The sequence below is a fragment of the Gopherus evgoodei genome, chromosome 2, assembly GCF_007399415.2.
Source record: "Gopherus evgoodei ecotype Sinaloan lineage chromosome 2, rGopEvg1_v1.p, whole genome shotgun sequence".
NCBI lineage: Eukaryota > Metazoa > Chordata > Testudines > Testudinidae > Gopherus > Gopherus evgoodei.
In genome coordinates, this window is record NC_044323.1 from 212,386,241 (window position 1) to 212,411,005 (window position 24,765).

The 24,765-nt window shown below is 42.0% G+C and overlaps 1 protein-coding gene across 4 annotated transcripts in view; it reads right to left on the reverse strand.

Moving 5' to 3' along the window:
• The window catches only part of ROCK1 (Rho associated coiled-coil containing protein kinase 1), a 199,002-nt gene that overhangs the window by 140,981 nt on the left and 33,256 nt on the right, over positions 1–24,765 (reverse strand). The window lies entirely within an intron of this gene.

Consider the following 24,765-nt stretch of genomic DNA (forward strand, 5'->3'; position numbering starts at 1 on the left):
TTCAACCAAGTTGAGTTCCAGCATTAGATTCTTTTTATTTTAATTTAGCTTATTTTTCAAATTTACACAGCAGGGACTTCATCCCGCAAACACGTATGTCACTTCATGCACATGTATATACTCATTGAACTCAATGGGACTATTCATAAGCATGTGAGTTACTTTACGTACAAGTGTTTTTCTGCAACAAAGCCTAGCACAGGATCAGAAACAGACAGCCATGGGTTCTCTAGCTACTACAAAACTGCAAACTATTAGGGCTTGTCTTGATAAACAGTGAGTGACAAGGTGGGGTGTGAATGTACAGCACACAAGCCACACATTAACTTTCCATATGGGCCCTGTTATTGCACGCTAAAAGTTCCCTAGGGCATAGTAAACTATTTCCAAGTGGAATAGATCAAAGCACATTAGGGAACTTGAAGTGTACAGTAATAGGGGCCACATGAAATGTTAATGCTCTGCATGCTAGTGCACTGTATATTTACACTATATATTTACACCCTAACTTGCTGCTCACTAACTGTTCATCTAGACAAACCTTAAGATACTCAAGAACAAGCATAAATGCATACAACAAGACACTTTGCAGGTCCTATGAAGTGCCTTTTCCAATAGGAGCTGAGTGTGCTCTTAACTTCACAGGAGGCATACAGCACCTCACACGGTTATGCCCTACATCTCTGATAATAAAACAAACTCAACCTCCCAACAACAAATGGCACCTCAGCTAATAAAGGCCCATCAAGTGTCCTGGATGACTAAACCTCAGAAAACTCAGTTAAAACTGTGTTGGAAAACCTTCTTTTGCAGTCAGATGTTTAAATAGCAATTATAAAAATAAGAGTGAATTGTGCTAGTGCAAGCTCCAAGACTTTCTAGATAGAGGCCTTGGCTACACTGGCGTTCTACAGCGCTGCAACTTTCGCGCTCAGGGGTGTGAAAAAACACACCCTTGAGCGCAGCAAGTTACAGTGCTGCAAAGCACCAGTGTAAACAGTGCCCCAGCGCTGGGAGCTAATCCCCACAGGGAGGTGGAGTACCTGCAGTGCTGGGAGAGCTCTCTCCCAGCACTAGCGCTGCAACCACACTTGCACTTCAAAGCGCTGCCATGGGAGCGCTCCCATGGCAGCGCTGTATGGCTGCAAGTGTAGCCATACCCTAAGTCTTTGACTAATACCTTAAAATAAACCCACACTACTGATTCAAGGGACCAATATCCCACAAACTTGCATGGCTGGAAAATAAATGATATGGCATACACCATTTGAAAGTCTAGTTTTTCAAAAAGCATTCCATTACACAGCACAAACAAAATCAAATCTTTCCAATTAAAAAAACTAAAAGACAAGAACAAAAAACTTCCCCTGCACTTTCAATTTCAACCTGATTTTACTGTCCTCCATCTCAAAAAGTCAGAGCTAGAATCAATGCCATCTGAATGAAAGTTATCAAGAAGCATCCATACTTTCGAATGACAAAGTATGAATCTTTAACTCAAAGGTCTGAGTGATGAGTGTCAAAAATTATATCAGAATTAAATTTAGTGATAGTAATGGGAATAAAGATAAGAAGGAATCAGAATAACCGGACTTTAAAGCATGGATGTTATCAAACCTGTTAAATACTTTACTTTAAAAAAAATTAAAAATTGCTGCTGAATGTTAATCATTTGTACAATACTTAACACAATGGAGTCCCAGTACTGTTTGGAGCTCCTAGTCACTACTGTAATATAAATAATGAACAACTAAGTAGAATGTCTCAATATTTTCAAAAACAACAAGGAGTTCAGTGGCACCTTAAAGACTAACAGATTTATTTGAGCATAAGCTTTCGTGGGTAAAAAACCACTTCTTCAGATGCAAGGAGTGAAAATTACAAATGCAGGCATTATACAATGACACATGAAGAGAAGGGAGTTGCCTCCCAAGTGGAGAACCAGTGTTGACCGGGCCAATTCGATCACAGCGGATGTAGTCCACTCCCAATAATAGATGAGGAAGTGCCAATTCCAGGAGAGGCAAAGCTGCTTTTGTAATGAGCCAGCCACTCCCAGTCCCTATTCAAGTCCAAATTAATGGTGTTAAATTTGCAGACGAATTTAATGTTTGTGGATACAGATTAACACGGCTACTCCCTGATACTCAATATTTTCACAAAACTTAAAGAAAAGTTAATATTTATACTTCTGCTGTGATTCTCTTTTACAGTAAAGAGGGAGAGGCTTTCAGGACCTGTACTCCTTTTGGTCTTGGAGAGCGATCAGAAAGATAAATGATCAATAACTGCATAACACAGTATACTAACTATTTTTATGGATCAATAGTTTGGAGGAAAAGACAAGAAGTCTTAAACAATTTACACCCCAAAGAGAAATGGTAATGAAGACATACAACATGAAAAAACAAAAATTGTTTACTAAACTAATGAAAGTTACATTTTCCAGACTTCACCTGGAAAATCTAATAAAAGGAAACCAATCCTTTAAACCTGATGGTGTTAACAAAAGAAGAGGATAATAATCCCAGGCCCTACTGTGATCTAGCTAATGTGCCTAAGCAAGGGAGCATAATGTACCCTATTACTCCAATGGACTAGCTACCAACACATTATGGGGAACAGAAGGTGAAGGAGAGCAGCCTCTGCTCGGCTACTACTATCCCCTCTCCCCTTCAGTTGTTCAGGGAACAGGTGGTCAGGAAGGAGGAGAGTGCCGACCCTTCGTGCCACTTTGCCCTCCACCTCCAAATACATTGGGTGAGGTAATTTGCTTTAAGCATACCAGCAAAAATACTTCTCCCAAAAGTGTTTTTTGGGGGGTTTGGGTTTTTTTTGTTTTTTTTTTTTTTTGGGGGGGGGGGGTGGAATAAGAACCAGATTATGACCGATTTAGAATCAGATTCCTTATCTGCTCCTGGGATAATGCAACTACCTGCTTGCTGCCTCTAGCTCAGGGCTTGCAGAAAAGCCTCAATTTAGCCCTTTCTTTGAAAAATATAATCCTAAAATATTGCATATGATCATCTGTGTCAAATTAGAATATTTGCAGGATTGTAAATTTTCCTCACTTTTCTTTTCAAATATTAAGATGTACAGGTAGTCTAGTACAATAAAGATGTACATATATTTAAGGTTTGTTTCAAAAATAAGGGTGACACACAATCCATAAGAAGTCCACAACTATGGCAGGTGAGAATGGATTTTAAAATACAGATCAGTCATACACAGTACATGTGAACAGAGTCATATACAGAATTAATCCAAAAACACAACTGGGTTCATAGTAGGCCGCAAATACTTCTCAGATCATCACTGTTTTACTTGGAGGCACCCATCTCTATCAAAGATCAACTATAAAGGACGGCTAAATTGATACTGAACGATGTCAAGCTATTCAACAATCTCAAGTTCAGTTTAAAAACAAATTTGAAAATCAGGCAAACGAGTGTTTAACAAAGCTGTCATCAGGCCAAGAGATGCCTATTTAAACACGCTTTCCTGGAGAAACAGTGGAAGCAATTCTTCAATATCCAGCCACCCATTGCTGAAGTCCTGAGAGTAGAATCTACTCTGCCCCAGCTCATTCAAAAGAAAAGAGAATATAGGATTTCAAACTTTTAAAAAATAATAAAGAATTGTAATGTTGTTTTAAAGGTGAACTGCAGAGAAAAGAAAAAACTGAGTTAAGTCTGAATTTTTGTGCTGATTTCTCCCTCTACCTACGCTAAGGGTTGGGGTATTCAGAAGAAATAGGTATTAACTAATTTTTTTTAATTACTCCTGTGTGAAACCCTCTCATTACTTCCTGATTAATTAAAATAAATATTTAAAAGTCTAATAAATCTATTAAAAGGGGAAAAAGGAGCAGCCAGGGAACTATAAACCAGTCAGGCTGCCCTTGATACCTGGAAAACTACTAGAGCAACATATAAAACATTTAAATTGTGAATACCTGGAAGACGCAGCCAGCATGGATCTACTAATTAGAAATCACACCAAACCAGCTTGATTTCCTTCTTTGACAGGGTAACTTATTTGGTGGATTGGGGGAATGTGGTGGACATAATATACATGGACTTCAGCAAGGCTTGAGACACTGTCCCACACAACATCCTGATAAGTAAGATGGAGAAATATGGGCTCAGCAGAACTACCATTAGAGGATACATAACTGGTTAAAAAAAACACAAACAAATAGTAACTATTAATGGAATGTCGTCAGATTGGTGGGAAGTCTCAAGTGGGGTTCCATGGGGATCCGTTCTGGGTCCACTTTTGAGGACAGAGCTAAAATTCAAAAATCTTGATAAACTGGAGAACTGAGCTAAAACAAAATGAAATTCAACAAAGACAAATGAAAGGTGCTACACTGAGGGAAGAAAATCCAAATGCACAAATACAGACTAGGGCAAGAGTTCTCAAACTGGGGGTCGGGACCCCTCAGGGGTTTGCGAGGTTATTATATGGGGGGGTTGTGAGCTGTCAGCCTCCACCCCAAGCCCCGCATTGCCTCCAGCATTTATAATGATGTTAAAAAGTGTTTTTAATTTATGAGGGGGGGGTTACACTCAGAGGCTTGTTACATGAAAGGGGTCACCAGTACAAAAGTTTGAGAGCCACTGAATTAGGGTATAACTAGCTTTGCATCAACACTGAGGGCTTGGCTACACTCGAAACTCCAAAGCGCTGCAAGTACTCCACCTACCTGAGGGGATTAGCTTACAGCACTGGGGCACTGTTTACACTGGTTCTTTACAGTGCTGTGACTTGCTGCGCTCGAGAGGGTGTTTTTTCACACCCCTGAGAGAGAAAGTTGCAGCGCGGTAGAGCGTCAGTGTAGCCAAGGCCTAAGAAGAAGGATTTGGGAGTTGTGGTGAATCAGAACCTCAACATGTGTCAACAATGCAATGCGGTTGTAAAAAAAACAAATGCAGTTTTAGGTTGCATTGACATAGGCATGGCATGCAAATCACAGCAGGTGATACTACTCAGCTGGAATACTGAATCCAATTTTGGCCACCAATGTATAGAAAGGATGTAGAGAAACTGGAAAGAATCCAGATGCCAGCAACAAAGAATCAATGGGACAGAATGCAAGCCATATGACCAAAGGCTGAAGGAACTGGGTATGTTTGGAAAAGAGGAGATTAAGGGGGGACATGACAGCAGTCTTCAAATAATTGAAAGGCTGCCATAAAAAAGATGGAGAAAAGTTATTCTCTCTTGCCACAGAAGGCAGCACAAGAGGCAATGGGTTCAAACTACAGCATGGCAGATATAGATTAAATCTCAGGAAAAACTTCCTAACTGCAAGAACAGTAGGAGAATGAAACAGACTACCTAGGGAGGTTGTGGAAGCACCTTCACGAGAAGTTTTCAAAAGGAGGCTGGATAGCCATCTATCTTGGATGGTTTAGACGACAAATTCTGCATCTTGACGGAGGGTTAGACTAGATGACCCTTGCAGTCTCTTCTAACCCTATGATTCTAAGTATTTAATATATGAGGTTACTGGTATGTGAAAACGAGGCAGATGTGTGCGTTTGTTTTTTTTCTATTTTCAAAAAGCTTGTTTAAAACCTATTAGCTCAGATGGCAGAGCTTGCAAACTCCAGAGGCTGTGCGTGAATGGAATGAGATGATACTCAAACTCTGGCAATTACACACTTACACCAACAAGGGAGTGAACAGGGAAGAAGTATATGAGCACCAGAAGTGAAAAATGACTTTTAGTGAATCAATAGAAACAACGAATATGGAGATTGGGGAGAGTGGAGCAGCTATGGTATATTAGTAGTGATACCTGCAAGAAAGTGAATGGGAAGTAGGAAGTGGTGCATGAGCGCTGCTATTCTTTATTCCTAGCCAGGGCCAGGATTGACTGCAGAGATACACACACCTCTCTGCATTCTAGTTTCCCTCTTTCTTTCCAGTCTTTCCAGTCATTTTGGCTATCTAGCTTCCCTCTAAGTTAAACAAGTAAATACCCCTTTTTCTAAAGGCATCCAGTGCTCATGTACTCTTCCACAAAAGAAAGCAGTGATGCACCATTATCAGTAGTTGCACTGCCTCTAGCCCACCTTTCAACATTAATCTAGCTTTGCATGACTAGTAGGGAAGACAGTTTGTAACAGGTCTAATGGAAACCATGCATTTCATTTACATTTTTGAAACTTTGGAGGGGTCAAAAAGTGCTTCCCCAAGAGTGATGTGTGTAGTGGTGGAAGAAGCTAAATACAGCCTCAATTTTGGAGTCACTGTGATGTCTCCATGCAACCACTATGTTGACTGGCCTGAGGATCTCACAGGCAATTCACTCAGCTGCTAACTTTATGCTCTGATCCATCCCTGATGTAATGCAATCATGGTTTGTCCAGTCTCAAAATCCTTTTCTCCCACTGTTTGGTCCTTTTTGTAAATCTAGCTTAGGTTCCTGTGCCACAGTATAATCATTCTAAATCGGGGTGGGAGAACTATGGCCCACGGGCAGCATCCAGCCTGTCAGACCTTTTAATCCGGCCCTTGAGCTCCCGTCGGGGAGCAGGGTTGAGGGTTTGCCCCAATCTGAGTGGCTCCCGGGAAGCAGCCGGCATAGTCCCCATCCAGCTCCTACACATAGGGACAATCAGGGGGCTCCACACAGTGCTCCCGCCCCAAGCTCCACCCCCCACAGCTTCCATTGGCTGGGAACCACGGCCAATGGGAGCTGCCTGGCCATGGCGCCTGCAGACAGAGCAGCATACAGAGCTGCCTGGCCATGGTTCTGTACAGGAATGGGGAGGAGGAGGGGCAGAGTTGGGGCGGGGAGGCACAAGCCCCCTCCACCTATGTACTGGAGGCCAAAATATCAGGACAATTCATGTCCCGACCGAACATCAGTCAGGACATGGGACAAACACAAATATTGGGACAGTTCCGATAAAATTGGGATATCTGGGTCACTAATTCTACAGATTCTTCTGTCATTGGACTAAATATTCTAGAAAAAAAGATTTCTAGACCTAGGACTGCAAAAATACATGTGGTACAAATTTGGAAGGTTAACTGATAAAGCATTGTCTTCTCAACTCTTATTATAGTACTTTACAGCATATTCCTTTTCTTTATATAAACAATTTTTGAAAAATATGTATCGTGGCCTTGGGGGATTTTCAGCTACAATTGTATCTTTTGCATTATTTTGGTATGATAATGATTTTTACATTTTTTTGATATGGCAAATAATTATGCTTACATAAAAGACTTTCTACTAAGCGAACTATCAAAGTTATTCAGCAGCATTTGAAAGTCTGCTAAGAATTAGTCTTGATTTAACAGACTACTTTTCCCTTACGTTTTTGAGTCAGGCAGATAGATCTTCAGATGTGAAAGTATACTCATCACTGGTATTACTGCTTTAAATTTTGCAAAATTTTCAACTTGGAAAAAAGTAACATTCAAAATGTATAAGTTAAGTTCATTGTAGTGAAGAGCTCTCTTCATTTTTTCAACTGCGGGAAAAAAAATTCTTTAAAAAAACTGTCTAAAGACCAAGAACCACCACCTCTTCCCTCCCCCATTATTTTACATTCACACCTTCTTGACTCCGAATTTGATTTATGCCATGGAGCATGAAAATTCTATTTGTTTTAATCTCATCTAATGTAAATGTGGATATTTTCGTTACATAAAATGCCTAATCCTTTTCCTGATTCCCACTAGATTGGGGTCTCTCTTCGGCTATACCTCAATGCGAAAACGTCGTCTTTGGTGAGTTTTAAAGTTTTAAATCTTGCCCTGCAGATTTTCACACAGAAGTGACAAATCTAATCTTCGAGGAGACATAGTTGTTGGCTGGAATGTGGTGTCCTCTTTCCTCCTTTGTCGCTTCTTTATCTCATGAGAAGATCTGTTCTCCTGAAAGCGAGCTGTAGCGTGGTGTACGGTATGGCGCCACTGTGTTCTGTTCTGTGCCAAGTCCTTCCAGTTTGTTGGGTTGATGCCTTCCTTTTTAAAGATGTACTTTCAGTATGTCTTTGAAATGCTTCTGCTGCCTTCCAAGTCCTGCTTCCCTGACTTAACTGAAAAAAAGAGAATTTGCTTCGGGAGGCGAGCGTCAGGCACATCTACACAGTGGCCAGTGGTATTTCATGACTTGCACTTCTATACTGCTGATGTTGGCTGCAGAGAGAACCCAGCTGATCCTGAAAATACTCCTGAGGTAGCCCTGCTACAACTACTCCAGCCGCTTTTGATGCCATCTGTAGATTAACCCAGGTCTCACACCCATAGAAAAGGTTGGGGATGACAACTGCCTTGTAAACTAAGATCTTGGTACCTTTTTGCAGATCCTATCATTGAAGACTCGTTTGAGTGGTCTTCCAAAAGATGTGCTGGCACAGCAGATCCTGTATTCAATTTTGGTGTCAATGCTGGTTGTTTGAAAGAAGTGGCTGCCAAAGTACAGAAAATGATCCACATTTTTCAGGAGTTCTCTGCTGATGCTGATTTGTGGTATACGAAGAGCAGTTTGTGCAGGTGAGGGCTGGTAGAGTACCTTGGTTTTCCCTATGTTGAGAGAAGCATCTGCAAAAAGATTTAGGATGTTCTGTGTGTGCAAGAATGACAGTAATCTGCATACTGAAGGCGAGTTTGCCAGTTCTCATGATCTTGGATTTTGTTTGGAGATGTCAAAGATTGAGGTGGCGGCCATCCATACGATACTCAATCCCGATTCCATCAGGATCACGGCAAGTAAAACGGAGAAGAGTGTTGGCGCAATGACACAGCCCTGCTTAACACAGGTGCGAATGATGAATGATTCTGTCTGAGCCATCGCACCAAATGGTGGCAGTCATCCCATCATGGAGAAGTCTGATGATGGAAATGAATTTCTGTGGACAGCCAAATCTACACAGCACCTTCCATTGGGCATCACAATTGATAAAGTCAAAGGCCTTGGTTAGGTTGAAGAACGGCAAGAACAGTTCCTGGTGTTGCTCTCTGCACTTTTCCTGAATCCGTCGTGCCAACAAAATCATGTCGGTTGTGCCTTGAGATGGCCTGAAGCCACACTGTGATTCGGGAACAAGTTCCTTGGAAAGGGGGAAGAGGCAGTTTAGTAGGATCTGGGCAAGAATCTTCCCTGTGATGGAGAGGAGAACAATACATCTGTAGTTCCCATACAAAAATTTGTTACAATACTCGAGAAAGGGGACAATATTGGCATTCTAAAAGTCAGGTGGAATTCACAGGTCCATATTTTGTTGAGGAGCTGGCAAAGTCTGTGCTGGAACATTGTTCCACCAGCTTTGAAAACCTTAGCTAGGATGCCATCTGGGTTTGGTGCCTTGCAATTTTTTATTCTGAGTGATGGCATCCCGGACTTCCTCAAAAGATGGGGGATCAGCAAGATGTTCCATCGCTGAGCATTGTGGAATAGCCATATCCAGTGTGATCACTGAACTCCCTGACTAAAACAAAAAGACAATGAATTTCACCACCTGGAACGTCCAGATCCTTATGGACTCTCAGCATAGTGAATGCCAAGAAAGAACTGCCATAATTGCCAGAGAACTGGCAAGACTACATTGAAGTTGCAGCTCTTAGTGAGATCCAGCGGGCCAATGAGGGCCAATTAAAAGAGGATGGAGGTGGCTACACCTTTTCGAAAGAAAAGCCACCTGAAGAGAGAGATTCTTAGGACTGGCTTTGCCATCGAAAACATCACCACCAGTCGGCTTTTGGAGCTTCCTGTGGGGATCAATAAGTGTCTCATGATTCTTCGGCTCAAGCTTAGAAACAACCAATGTGCCACGGTCATCAGCACATACATCCCAGCACTCCAAGATAAGGAAGATAATAAGGAGCAGTTTTATAGAACTCTTGATGCAGTCCTCATAGCCACACCTAAAGCAGACAAACTCATCCTCCTGAGAGAGTCAGACCTTGAGACTATACCAATGTCCATATAACATGAGCTATGAGAGCTACCGATCACTGTTGGACAGACCATCGATTAGTAAGATCAGTCACGTACCTGCAGCTCGCTCCACCACACCAAAACACCCAAAGACTAAACGAAAGTGGTACAACATCAAAGCACTTCAAGACCAAGCCAGTTGCAAGACATTCCAGCACCATCTGTCTGAGAAACTCTCTAACCTGGCTAACATTGACATTCAAGAGCACTGCGATCAACTTAAAAAACACCATTCACAATGCATGTGCTGAAACCATACGATATTCTACTCATTGGCACCAAGACTGATTTGATGAGAACAATGAGGAAATCCAAGCATTAATTCAACAAAAAAGAAATGCATTTTGTAACTGGCAAAATGATTCCTCTAACAAATGAAAACATGAGGCTATCACCTGCTTAAAGCCAAAGTCCAAAGGAGGCTATGTGACATCAAAAACAAGTGGTGGCAAAAGAAGGCCTCTGATATCCAGGGTTTCATAGACTAGGATGACATGAGAAATGTCTTTCATGCAACAAAAGCTATATATGGGCCAAGCTCCAAAGGCCCAGCCCCGATACGTTCTCAGGATGGCTCTACCCTCCTCAAGTACAATGCAGCTATTAAACAACACTGGAAGGAGCACTTTTGGGAGCCTACTAAACCGCAAATGCATAGTCTCTGAAGACATCATCGAGTTTATTTCACTAGATTGGGGCACATCTACAGAGCAAAGAACACACGTGTCACTGAGTTTCAGAACCCAGGTCAACCAACTTGGGCACATGCTACAGGACTGAAAATAGCAATGTAGATTAATAATAAAAATAATAAAATAATAATAGGAGATATACCTATCTCCTAGATCTCGAAGGGACCTCAAAAGGTCATCGAGTCCAGCCCCCTGCCTTCACTAGCAGGACCAAGTACTGATTTTTACCCCAGATCCCTAAGTGGCCCCCTCAAGGACTGAACTCATAACCCTGGGTTTAGCAGGCCAATGCTCAAACCACTGAGCTATCCCTCCCCTCTGTTTGGTCTTGTGCTGGACACCAGGCTCCAGGACCCTCCCACCTCATTAGGTTGCACAGCCTGGGCTCCAGCCCCAGCCCTAGCCCTAAATCTATACTGCTAATTTTAGCCTTTCAGAATGCGCCCTTGTCAGCTGACCCAGGCTTTGAGACTCACTACCGTAATATTTTGTTTCTTTTTTTGTTTGTTTGTATTTACTGTGTAAAAGTACCCTTGGTTTCAACAACACCTAGTAGCAATCAATTCCATAGTCTAATTATGTGTTGTATAATTGAAATGTATTACCTTTATCCAGTATTTAAATGAAACTGAAAAGCATTCAGTTCATGTCCCCTTGTTCTTATACTATGAAAACAGAGTAAACAGGAATATCTAATTTACCTTTTCTATATCATTATTTATTTTGTGCATCTGTATAAGATCCTCCTACTATTCCCCTCTTTAAACTAAATAGTCCCAGTGTTTTAAGTCTCTCTGCATATGGAAGTGTGTGTCTGCATTTCTAATTATTTATGTCCCTTGTCTATTTTTGAGATAGGATGACAAGAGAAGAATCGAATACAGTATTCCAGTGGATGATATACTATGGATTTAACTAAAGACATTACAATATGTCCAGTATTTTCCATCCTATTCCTCCTAATATTTGGTTTGCCCTTTTTTTTTTTTTTTTTTTTTTTTTTTTTTTTTTGACTACTGTGCCACATTCAGAAGATGTTTCATTGATATGTCTCCGGCACTCAGTTTTTTTCCCTGCTTAGTGATTACAATTAATTTAGACTGTGTATGAGTATTTCAGATTGTTCATTTCAATGTGCATTATACTGAAGTTGTCAGCCATTAATTTCATGCGCCATCAGGCTATTTACTTAACTTTGCTAGGTTCCTTTGAAATTCTTAAGTCTTTTCTAGTCTAACTTCAGCAATTTTGTGTCATACAGAAATGCTACTATCTCTTGGCTCTCCCCCATTTCCAGTTCACTAATAAATGTATTAAACAACATCACTGATTCTATGGAGCCCTGGGACTTCGCTCCTATTAAGGTGCTTGACTTTGTAAGTTTCAAAGGTAATGTTGTATTTATTCCAATGTACACTTTAACACATTATGGTTGAGTTTAAATGCATACACATTGGGATATTTAAAGATATAGTCCCACAACGACTCTGATTTAGCTAAACCACAATTAGAGGATAAGCTTAAGAGACATACAACACAACATGCAAACAATGTATTAAGGAGCCAGGGTACAGATATAGGAACTTTACAATTTGAACATATTACTTGCATGAACTTCATTCTAATACACAACATTGCTTTTTTGTCTTGAAACTCACAGGCCTCCCCAACAAGCACTATAGAACAGCGGTTCTCAAACTATGGGGTGGGCCTCACAAGGACGGCACAGGACTGTGTCATGGGAGGCGTGAGCTATATAGGGTTTTTTGAGGGGGGAGGGGTTGTTTGTGTTTTGAGCTCCAGCTGTCAAACCCTGGTGGCTGAGGTTCATGCTGAAGGGCTGTGCACACCCAGGAGGGAGGGGATAAAGGGGACAGCTGGAAAACCCCTCCCCACCCAAGTCTTACTGCCAGACACACATACACCCACCTACCCACCCACCCCCACCTGGGGCTGACAGCCTGAGCTGAGGCTCTCCTCTTCCCAACCCCCAATCTGTCACCAGCAGGCAGCCCGGGGTCAGGCTCTCTGTCTCCCTCCACTCCTTACACAGAGCTCAATCTCAATCCCACACCAGGAAGTGGCTTAAGCTCTCCTCCCCACTGCACCTCAATCCCTCACCAAGAGATGGTGGCGCCGTGGCGGAGCTCTGGCCATCAGCCCTGGGGCAGCAGCAGCAGTGCAGAAATAAGGGTGGCAATAGGCATTAAGTCTGCGTGAAAAAGGATATTGACAAATATCACTTTTCACATTGCCACCCTCACTTCTCCTAGTGCAGTGCTGCCTTCAGCGCTGACTGCAGTATACATACTTGGGGGAGGGGAGTGACATGTAAAGGACTACAGACACAATGAAGGGGGGCACAATGAAATAAGTCTGAGAACCACTGCTACGGAAGATTCCATCTCCTTTATGATGACTCCTCAAGCTGCAGTCTTGTAAATGGGAAAAGAACTGCCTTCTGTATTAGGTTAGGCGTTCAACAAGGATGTGTGGACATGCCAGAATTCTTCAGTGCAGTCATAATGTCTAGTTGAACATGTAGTCTAAGTAAATGTGTTTTAGGGATATACCTTGATTAAAAGAACCTCATAGAAGTCGTTTTTGCCAACAAACATAGTGTTAGTCGTCAAATCAATGGACAAGCTAGTTGCAGCACTTGGAGACCTGGAAAGTTCAGTGGCAAAATCAGCCTGAAAACTGACTGCAGTAAAACCAAAATTCTTCTGGTCGATGATTGTGAACACATTGAGGCCTCTAGCATCTTAGCAGGCAATCACCCAGTCAAGATTGTCATTGATTTCACTACCGCCTCTTTGTTGTCGATAACATTGGCAGAATCAAGAAAGGATTTGAAGCCCCTGTGCTGAAAAAGCAGCTATAGGAATAGGGTGCCTCATCAATGTCTCTTGCAAACCAAACACCCTGATAACTAGGGAGGTGATGCTGAGTATATATAAAACACTTCAGTGGATAGTATTCTGACCTATCAAGCTGAAACATAACCCTTCATTGTCAAAACTGTAAACAAGTCTGATGGGCCAGATGAAGCATCTCTGAATGATCAAAAAATAACATGGTACAAATTAAGGTTAAACAAAGATATCCCTTTTCTAACTAAGCAGATCCTGCTCTTTAAGGTTGTAAGGTCATCTTCTCCGAATGCCTACCAGTTTTTGTGCATGAATCATTTTCAACTATGACTCAATGAAAACAGGATAGAAAAGCTCCCCCAGAAGACCTAAAACACAATGGGGCCAATAGACACCTGTCCTGCACAGGCATCCTACATCATAATGCACCAGATACGGCTCAAAACAAACTACCATGGAGGTGCATAATGCGTTCAGTGGCCTCTACACTGTCCAAGCAACAACATGAAACGTTTCTGTTGAGTGTTTTGTTTATTTTACTATTTTTAACCTATCATTCAAAGAAATAAGAAAAAAAATTAATGGGAAATAGCGGCATAGAACTGTTGCATTCCTTAGGCTGACTGGCTGTATCCCAAGTTTAAATGTCCTTTCAGCTTTTCCTTTTTTGGACAGAGGGCACAGTAAGTCTTGAAATCTACAACTGTAACTTTCCAAGTTATAATCCCCTCAACCGTAGCTATTTTTCTGTTTTCTAAAGTTCTGCCTTTCAAATCATATTATTAAAAAAAAATAAAAATCAGCCTGGTGATGGATTTGTTGGAGTGTTAATTGTTCAATTTAATCTCATTACTCTAATGCACAATTGTACACACACTAACCTTTAAGTTTGAACTATCATTAAAACAGCCTATTTACTCAGTAGTAGAGAAGAGGAGAGAGAAATCTGTCTGGAGCCTATTGCCAGTGCATGTTTAAGTGAAGTGTCTACCCAGTCCCCCAAAAATTAATGACTTGTGAAACTAACATTCAACATTGACCCTAGGTCAATATGTCTAGTTTTCTCTTGTAGGAAGATGAGAAACCCAGCAATCTGCAGATGGGAAGGAGAAGAAATAATGAATAAGTGACTGCATTGTTGAGTTGGAAGATCTACAACAGCAAGTGAATGGACAGCATGCATTTTGGAGGGGGGGGGGAAGGGCGTGGCTGCAGTCAGGCAGGAAGAGATTGTGCGTTGGGAAGATACCTATACTGGTGAGATGGACTGTAATGACCAGACATAGTCAATCAGTTATGGCAGCTCCATCCCATCAATGGCCACTTTAGGGAAGCCAAGATAATGAAATAATACTGCTATATACTAAGTCTACGCTGGCCTGGCAGAAGGCATGTGGCATTTGCTTTGGAGCACTTGAGTGATTGTAGGAAAGAGAAGACAAGGAGAAAAAAAAACGGACATAAGGAATAAGTAATAATCCATACAATAAGTATTTATTTTATTGGCTTCACCTTCAATTACCTTTTAGAAGGTTGTAATGTCAGTGGACAAAATTCATGGATTTCAGTTCATGCTAATTTATCCAAGAGGAGCAATTAAAGTGTCGAGAATCCATTATCAGAGCATCTTTAAGCCCCCCTCCCAATCTCTTTTTGGATACTTGTCACAGTTGGCTCCAGCAAGGTATTCAACAGAGTATAAACCTCCAGGGAATTTACATCTGTGTGGCTGTGCTGTTTGCCCCAAATCTGTATTATAACCCCAACAGTGGATCCACTATATATGAGTGTCTTGGGCTGCAGTTAAGACTCGACTGAAGTTAGTGTACAAATCACCTCACAGCACTACTAAATCCCTTAATGAACTGTTAAAGTCAGTTACTTGGACAGCATCAAAGGCCAAAAGATTAACAGGATTCAGTGACCACCATCCGCATGATACTGACTCTTCTGAGATAACCATCAAATTCTGAGCTATCATGACAACCGAGAGACTCTCTCAGGCAGTTGCTTATTGAACTCAAAACATCTGGCTACACCCATGATTTAATGTTTGAATGAGGAATTTGTTACTCAGTTTGTGATTGACCAGTCACTACCGCCTATAAACTGAGTTTGAGGTGTCTCTCTAATGTGCAGATTCTGTTTAACAGTCCACCCTCAGAAACTAATGGAACCCAAATGTTTTAAAAAAAGATGCTGAAGGACACTGTTACTACAGTGACAAAGAGCGGAAATACAATTCAATATACTAATAGAACTATATAATTATTTTTGTCTTCAACTATTGAAATAGGCCCTATCTTGTCCTTTACCCAAACTTTATCCACAGACATCCACAGTTTACAGATGACCCACCACAGCTGAAACAAAATAGAAGACAGCTAGAGTATGACTCAGAGAGTTTATGTCAAACCTGACCAACTAAGCAAAGCATTTTTTGAAGTCTTAATTCATAGTTGTATGGGAGGCAAAGAAAAGGACTGTTGCCTCCAAATAGGGTCCCCTACATTTCCCTCAGCAAAATTTATTGCTAAGTAGTGGATGACCAAGTTGGTCCAGGCTGTCTCCACACAGTGAATAATATGGGCCCTCTCCACCAGGAGGACATTTCATGTTGTACTGTGGAAAATATCAAATTGATTTGAACTGAACTGTCTGCTCTAGGACTGCAGAGTGAGATCTCAGGAGTACAAACACTAAGACCCAGAGTCACAAAGGCATTTAGGCACCTAACTCATACCGATTTCAATGGGAATTAGGCACATAAGCATCTTTGTGAATCTGGGCCCACATCTCCTGTGGTTGAATTTAGGTCAGCAATTCACTTAAGGCACCAGAGAGGTTAGAAATACTTTTTGTCACAGATTGAGCTTTAGACTCATGACCTTTCAGATGGTTAAAGCCAGCAAGGAAGAATTAGATCAGTATCTTTGTACCTCAACCCAGAGCAGTCCTAAAGGCTAATTTTGGACAACTGCACTCCTTGCTCTCCTCCCCATTTAGCCCAATGTGCACATTGGGCTATTATGAGAGTTAGTAGATGCACACACTATGAAATTTTCAGTACTTTACATCCATTTGGAAATTCAAGTTACTGGTGAACGTGGGTGGAGTTTGCTCAGGACTACATAACATTAGTGGTCTATGGTATGTCCTGGCTGCTCACTGAAGAATATAAGGTGGTCATCTGACCCACAAAGTATTATATGGCTTAGGACTAACTAAGTATTATATGGCTTAGGTACTTGAGGCATCGTCTCTCTATCCCTGGGATACTGCTGAAGTTGTGATTAGCGGATATTATCAAACTGCATTATTTTAAAATAAAAGGAGACAGTGGCCATGTGCTCTTCAGAAGCGTCCCTGAACTCTGGAATTCACTCCCAGACAGCTGAAAAGAGGTGAAGGCAGATATATTTCTCACAATTCTGTGAGATCCACCTCTTTTACCAGGTGCTCAAGGATGGATTTGTGGACACAGTTCTCCACCTTTTCTGGAAAGGCTGCTGTACTTATTTGATTCTGTAAGTACTGACTACATTTTTATTAGTACTACCATAGCACAAATGTGACCTAATCATGGACATTCCCATCCCTGACTGTGCCAGAGACTCTGTACACACAGAACATTAAGATGGTCCATGTTCCAAAAAACTTAAAATTTAAGTACAAGACAAAAGACAGATATTTACCAACAAATAAGGGAGTATAAGGCAACAATGAAACAGTATGTTTATATATAATTAAGGAAGATATCCAGCAATAAAAGTTGTTTACCTATATAAATACTTCTAAATGCTCCCTTTCAAGTACTGATCTATTCTCACTTTGGTGCTGGCACATAAGATTTAGAGAAACAGGTAAAAACATAACTGATTAAACACTTTTTCCCTTATCAAAATTATGATTTGCACACAATCTGCTAATCAAAAGCAGTAGTATGTATTTACATTGTACTCTTCCTGATAATGGAGACCTAACCACAAACAGGTACTCTCATACTTCTCAGTGGCCACAGTATGCAAGATATTGCATAATTAAATAAAAATTGATTGAGTGCACAATTAAGACAAGCAGGGCGGAGAGAATAGAATCCCAGAGTATTATTTAGGAAGAAAGCATGTTAGAGTGAGGAGACAAAAGATCAGACTGCTTTTTATTGCCTTCTAAAATACCAATAAAATTATCAAGGTAATAAAGAAATGACGTATAAGTCTGCTTTATGGAATCTAGAAGCACAGTTTTTGAATTATTCCTTTCTTCATTTTGGTAGGCTTACAAGTGCTCTGTATGTCTAATAATTTAAATTATATTTTGACAAGTGCATGTAGAAATATTCAGATATTAACCAAACTTCAGAAGTGAGCCCTTAAGTCAGAATGTCTCCAAGATTTTAGTTCTTCTAAGTTTCAAATTCATGGCACAAGCCATTCAAAATCAGGATATATTTGGAATAGAGCAAATCTGGGGGTACATGGGAGGAGCTGAGTCTCCTTCAGTTCGCTATTCTTCAAAACACTCCCTCTTAAAAAATAAAAGATGAACATAGAAAAGGCTCAGTTACAGCATATTAGTCCTTGCCCAACAGGGGACCTAATTTACTAACACATTCAGAAACTTTCCATTAATATCTAACATAATATTTATTAAAACGATCTGTAGGACACCGATTTCCTTCCAATTTATGAAGGCTAATATACCTGCAGATTACATGGAAATTAATCCATCTCCTTACCCTTCCCTGCTACCCAGAGATAGCAATTCAACTAAAATAAAATTGTACGGATGGACACAGAGTGAACAAATCTGATGTTTCCACAGCACATTTTTAACTATAAAAAGTTAGATAAGATCAACAAGTGATTACAGAGAAATGAGATAAAACAATATAAAACAAGTTAAGAGGCATATTTTGATGCGACTAAATAAGACAGATAGAAAAGCAATTCCTAGGCTTGAATGACTCAGAAAAAGTGTTGTGTGAATTTTCAGGAACTTTTTCATTTAAGTAAAATTGTCCTGAAAACTTGTCAAGGTCTCTCTCTCTGTATATATAGTTATATAGATATAGATAATTAATAAATAAATAAATAAATAAACAAAAGCATTGTGAATACTGGTTTCTCAGAATGAAAAATTAGATTTTTTTGTATTCTTGATGTAAGATATGTATCACATTTCCACAAAGAAAACGCAGAAAAAAGTATTGAAGTCCCAGTTAGGGAGCAAATCCATGCTAGAATTTATTGTACGTATCATCCCTTATTAAATAAAGTAACTGAGCTAGCATTACCTTGTCAAGAATTTCTACAAAAAAAGGGTAAATTACAGAGGTCGGTAAAGTTTTGTTTACACTAAATATTTCAGATGGTTAAAAGTTTAAAAAAATTCAAATTTTCTTGTAAGGTTTCATGAGGGTAAAAACTTGTATCATACTATTTTTAAAGTTGTAATCACCCCTCTTTGAACAAATTTTGAGTCCATTATTACTTCTTTAAGGATCTGTGAAGTCTGAAGCCTTGTCTACTCTAAAAGGAAATGTCAAGCTAAGCTACACAATTTGAGTTGCGTGAATAGTGTCACTCAAATCAACATAGCTTAGATCTACTTACCACAGGGTCCACACTATGTGACGTCAATGGGAGACGCTCTCCTGTCGACTCCCCTTACTCTTCTTGGTCAGGTGGAGTACAGGAGTCGACAAGACAGCGATCAGCAGTCAACTTACCAGGTCTTCACTAGACCCTCTAAATCAACCACTGATGCATTGACCACCACACCATCAATCCTCTAGTAAGTGTAGACAAGCCCTTCGGTACATCGTTTTCCTTACTTCTCTATTACAGTGACAGACAACAAAAACTACCATAAATAAGTTTTAAAGAGTCCTTATAGTCACTACTGGCCAACTGATAGCTCACAGGGAAACAATGCATACTTTAATCACTTCTACTACTCTATGAATAGAGGACATGTGGGTAGGCAAGCTCAGCAAGGCAGGATCCAAGTGTGGGGGGCCTTAGTGTAAGTGAGATCTTAGTGTAGGTGGAAGATCCAGGTGTGACTTGAGAGTGGTCTGTGTGAGGCAATCTGGGTGCAGGCATCTGAGTGCCGGGGTAATCTGGATGCATAGCGATTTGTTGGAGGAGCTCTTGGTGCAATGGTAATTGGACTCTGCAGGAGGGTCCAGGTGAAGGTGGTTGGGGCTCAGTGGGGGGTGGGGAGGCCTGGGTATAGGAGGGTAGAGTGTGGCAGGGGGTCTGCATGTGGGGAGCTCAGTGAGGGGTCCAGGGGGCTCATCCAGAGGGGGAGTGGGGCTCAGTGGGGTGGGGATCCAGGTGCAGCTAGCTGGGGCTCAGTAGGGTAGGGATCCAAGTGGGTGGCTCGTTGAGGTGATCCAAGTTCAGGGGACTGGGGCTTGTCAGGGGAGTTCTGGGTGTGGGGGAGGAGGGAAGGCTTGACAGGAGGGTCTAGGTATGATGGGGTCTGGATGGATGGGGGTTGGGTACACAGTGATCCCTCCCCTTGCAGCTGAAGTGTGATGGGTGCAGGAAGCTCAGAGGGCAGTTTGCAGAGAAATCCAGGGGTGGGTGTGACCTGGTTCCAGATGCCAAGAAGTGGAATAGGAAGTCCTGTCCATCCCAGCCCAGCTGGGACGAGCAGCTGAGCCCGGCAAAGGGTAGGAGCCACCAGCTGGGTCTCTCCCCATCCAGCCCCCCGCCCACAGTGATTTACTTCTCTGCCAGCTGCCTTGAGCACCTGATACATTTTTCTGCATGGAAACAAAGAAATCTGCGGGGGACAAATTCTGAACATGTGCAATGGCACAGAACTCCCCCAGGAGTAAAAGGATATAGCAAATTGTATATAATGCCTACAAAGAATGAGATAAGCATAAGATGTTATATACAAAGGTTCAGTGACAATATTATAACAGATGCTCCTGATCGGCTAATGCATCTTCTAAAGCCAGTGGAGCTGACTACACCAGGTAGACCACTACTTACCCTCTTGGAAAAAGCAAAATCTGATTAGGGTAAGCCACTGGAACTTAATGCTTTCCCTCCCACAGACACACAAATTCAGAGATATCAATAATACCCCCTTTCAATCCAGGAAGAGCAGCATCCCTGCACCTAGCATAAGTAGTTGCATCATTGTAAGCAGCATTTTTCTACTGCTTAAAATGGATATTTCATTGTGAACCTTGTTTTGAACTGATGCTCGTTTATGAAGATATGAATAATGCTAGAAAGGAGGGTTTTTTAAATTTAGAATTAGAGTATCCATACACAAGAGCAAAGCACACCAATTATTCAAAATCACCAAGTCAAATACAAATTTCAGTCCCTTCACACAGTGAATGAGCAGCAGCTCTAAACAAAAATGACGACTCCCCAACATATTAGTTAGTACTTCCTGATTCTCTAACTCTTCAAAGGCCAGCTCTCACTCTCCAAACCAAAAAAAAAAAAAAAAAAAAAAAAAAAAAAGAATCAAGTGGCCCCTGAGGTGTACCATTGAAATTAGACTTTAAATTGCTCAGATTTGCCTAAGCAGGAAAGTATTCAAGAGTCCTGCCAGCAATCCCCGATCTAGCATTAGCACCTCTACAGCCCACACTGTTAGCAATGCATCTCGGGGAGGAATATTTTCCTCTGGCTGCAAGTGGAAGAACCATAACAGACAAAGGAGGCAAGATATTAATAGCACTCTGAGAAGAAAAAACAAACAAACAAACAGTTATACTCACACACCGAGCCCAAAAAGTGGAGAAGTGGGAGGAGATGCAACTGAGCATTATCATCAGCTTCAATGCTCTGGCCTGCCCTGAATTCTGCAGTTTGCGCAACAATACTGGAAAGCTAGATGCCTTATCTCTAGTGTTATTCTATGTCACTATTCAGAAGCATCAGAGCACATAATGGCACTCAGCTTGTCCATTCACTATATACTCTGCATAATCTCTCTTATTAATGTTTCAATACAGTGAAACTGTGCTATGTTACACGCACATACACAGAGCTAATTTGTCCTTTTCCAATGAGAGTTTCTCCTTGTGCTTCTTATGGCACAAAAGTCATTTGTATTTCACTTACTTCGTTTATTGCTATATTGATACTTGAGAATGAAGTTAAATCACTTTACAGAGATCAATAGTATTATTTCATCAACAGAAAGCTTTTCCTAGATCAGTAGTTCTTAAACTTTTGTACCGGTGACCTCTTTCACACAGCAAACCTCTGAGTGCGAGCACCCTTATAAATTAAAAACTTTTTTTATATATTTAATACCATTATAAATGCTAGATGCAAAGTGGGGCTTGGGGTGAAGGCTGACAGCTTGCGACCCTCCCCCATGTAATAACCTCATGACCCCTCAAGGGGTTCCAACCCCCAGTCTGAGAACCCCTGTCCTAGATGTTTCTAAAAGATAGATAAGAGATCTTGAAACTGAAGCTAACATTAGCTTCCACTGCTCTCCCAGTTTGTTTTGGTTTGTTTTTTTAAACACACATTATGTGATGGCAAACTCTGATCTTGTTAAAAACTTAAACGTATATTTATTTGAATATATGAATATAAACTGTATCAACAAAAATTTTTAATTGTGTTCACAGAGCCAGCTGGCTTTTATTAGAGTACCTCATTACTACATAGCTGAGGGTAGTTTAAATAGTATTCCAGTGCCACAAAACATCTTCATATGTACCAAAACCTGCTCTCTGATCTATGTTATTAGGCCTCCTTTCAATTAATTTTATTAATGAAATTCTTCTCATAAAAGAGTGCTAAGTTCCATCTCAGAATAACAAGGGAGCTGCTGGAGAGGATAAAGGTCTTATCCTTCATTATTATAGTCTACCATCAGGAGTCCAGGTTTGACACTTCCACTTCATGATACATCCCTAGTAAACACTGCTAGGAGTTGGCAACGTTTTAGGAAGTTATTCTCTTCTCTATGCACACTTAGACAACAATATCAGAAACAAGACACACCAATACAATTAGAAAAAAAGATACAAAATTTTAGATATAGACGTGCACAAGATGAAATGATCTCAGAGCCATGGACTGTTATATTAAAAACAAACAATATGGAAAAAGGTTAATAGGCTTTCTGAAAGCAAAATTAGAAATCACAAAGAAGGGGTTAGAATGAAAAGATAGATATTTCACATATTAAAAGAAGGAGGAGCTTGCAGACTATAAACAGAATTCAAGATTAAACAGAAAAGATTTATGTAAAGAAAAAAGGAAGCAGTGAGAGCAAAGATATATGTAAGAGAAGAACTGGCCAGAGTGTTGAAGGGAAGGACAAGAAACTTGAAATGTACATGGAAATCAATGAAAAGCAACAAAAAGGGAGGCATCCCAAAGTTCAAAGAACAAAACAAGACTTGCCAAATGTAGAGAGGAGGCATGGCCTTCCTCAGAGTTAGACCAGGAGGGACCACAACCCAGCTAGTGGGCTGCAGAGCTAGGAAAGCTGTGCCTGCCCCACTAGAAGCTATTGAGCAGGCCAGGAAGTGAAAGTACAAAAGGCGGGCCCTACAGCTCAGTTGGGCTGGAGTCGCTGAGGGAGACAGACGCTCCTCCCCTGCTGCCGGAGCGGGATGCCAAGAAGAAGCTGCTGGGGCTGCTGCCTGAGGACTGGCCAGAGCTCCCAGTTACACCAGCCAACTGAGATACCGAGAAGCTGCTGCAGCCACTGCTGGCCACCTACCCAAGAGAGACAGAGGACACCCCAATAACAAAAGTACTAAACCAAGGGGATGCAGGAAGTAGCCCAGGGAAACTAAACTGAGTGTTGGCCTGACACTAGGTCACAGTGTGTTGTGGGCAGATCCCAGCTGACCCAGTGTGGACTACTCCACCACTGTTAGGGCCCTGGGCTGGGACCCAATGGAGTCAGGTGGGCCAAGGTCCTCCTGCCACCCTACTCCTGGGATGGTAGCCTCCTCACCTTAGGCCAGGAGACCTGCAGCAGTCTACCGTCCATCAAGCTAGGACACTAGACTGTTTGGTGCTCACCCCTGCCTGAGCCCCTAGACTGTTTTATTGCTCTGCCCTGACTGTAGGCCAGAAACCCCTGACTGTTTGCTGCCCCGCCCTGACTGAGGGTCAGGGCTCAGAGACTCGCTATTGGTCAGCCTGGATCAAGTGACCTGAACTTTGAAGATTGCTAATTCCCCCCTTAATTGATTGCACTGCTAAGGGCACAACAGCAAGGAGGCGTGACCTTCCTCAGAGAGTTAGACCAGGAGGAACAGCAGCTCAAAAGTTTCAGAGAGACTGAAGGGGACTGAGGTGGGAGAAAGGATACAGCAGGTAAAATGAAACAGTTAATTATGGTATGCACAACCATTTTAGCTACAGGTTAGAAATGCTGTAGAGATAGAAGAGGATTTGGAAGAAGTGACTTAAATATGACTGAACACTGAGGAGGGCAGAAATGAAGACAGAGGAATTACTGATCATGCTGGAGAAAAGATGTGAGTAATTCAGGTTTTTGCAATACTGAGTTTAAGCTGGCAACAGAACATGTAGGACAAGGGTCTTAAACACGCGGTCCGCGAGGTTATTTTCTGCAGCCCGCAAGCTCCTTGCCGCCCCCCCCACGCCCTCCCCCAGCCTTTACCTAGAGCATCTCTGGCCCGCCGTGCACTGGGGGGGCAGGGCAGGCTCCTTACCTGCCTGCCCTGCCCTTACACCGCTCTGGGAAGCGGAAAGAACGTGGGGGAAGAGAGGCGTAGGATGCACGTTGCTCTTGCTTCAGGCACCACTCCCAGCATCTCCAACTGGCTGCAGTTCCCCGTTCCCACCAATGGGAGATGCTGGGAGTGGTGCGTGAAGCAACAGCAACACACCCCGTGCCCTTGCTCCCCCACATTCCAGCTGCTTCCCGGAGCGGAGCAGGGGCAGGGCAGGGCAGGCAGAGCCCCTTGCTGCACCCTGCACCCCAACCCCCTGCCACACCTCTCCTGCACTCCAACTCCCTGCCCTGAGCCCCTGCCACACCCCACACCCCTCCTGCACCCCCTGGGGGCAGGAAGGGCAGAGTTAGGGTGGGGATTTGGGGGAAGGAGGTGGAAGAGGTGGGGCTGGGGCAGGGCCTCATGGAAGGGGTGGAGTGGGGGCAGGGCCGAGGGCGGCATGGGGTGGTGGTGTCAATAATGCATCCCTCAAACCAATGTATTAGGCCTCATGTGGCCCTCGTGGTCACTTGGAGT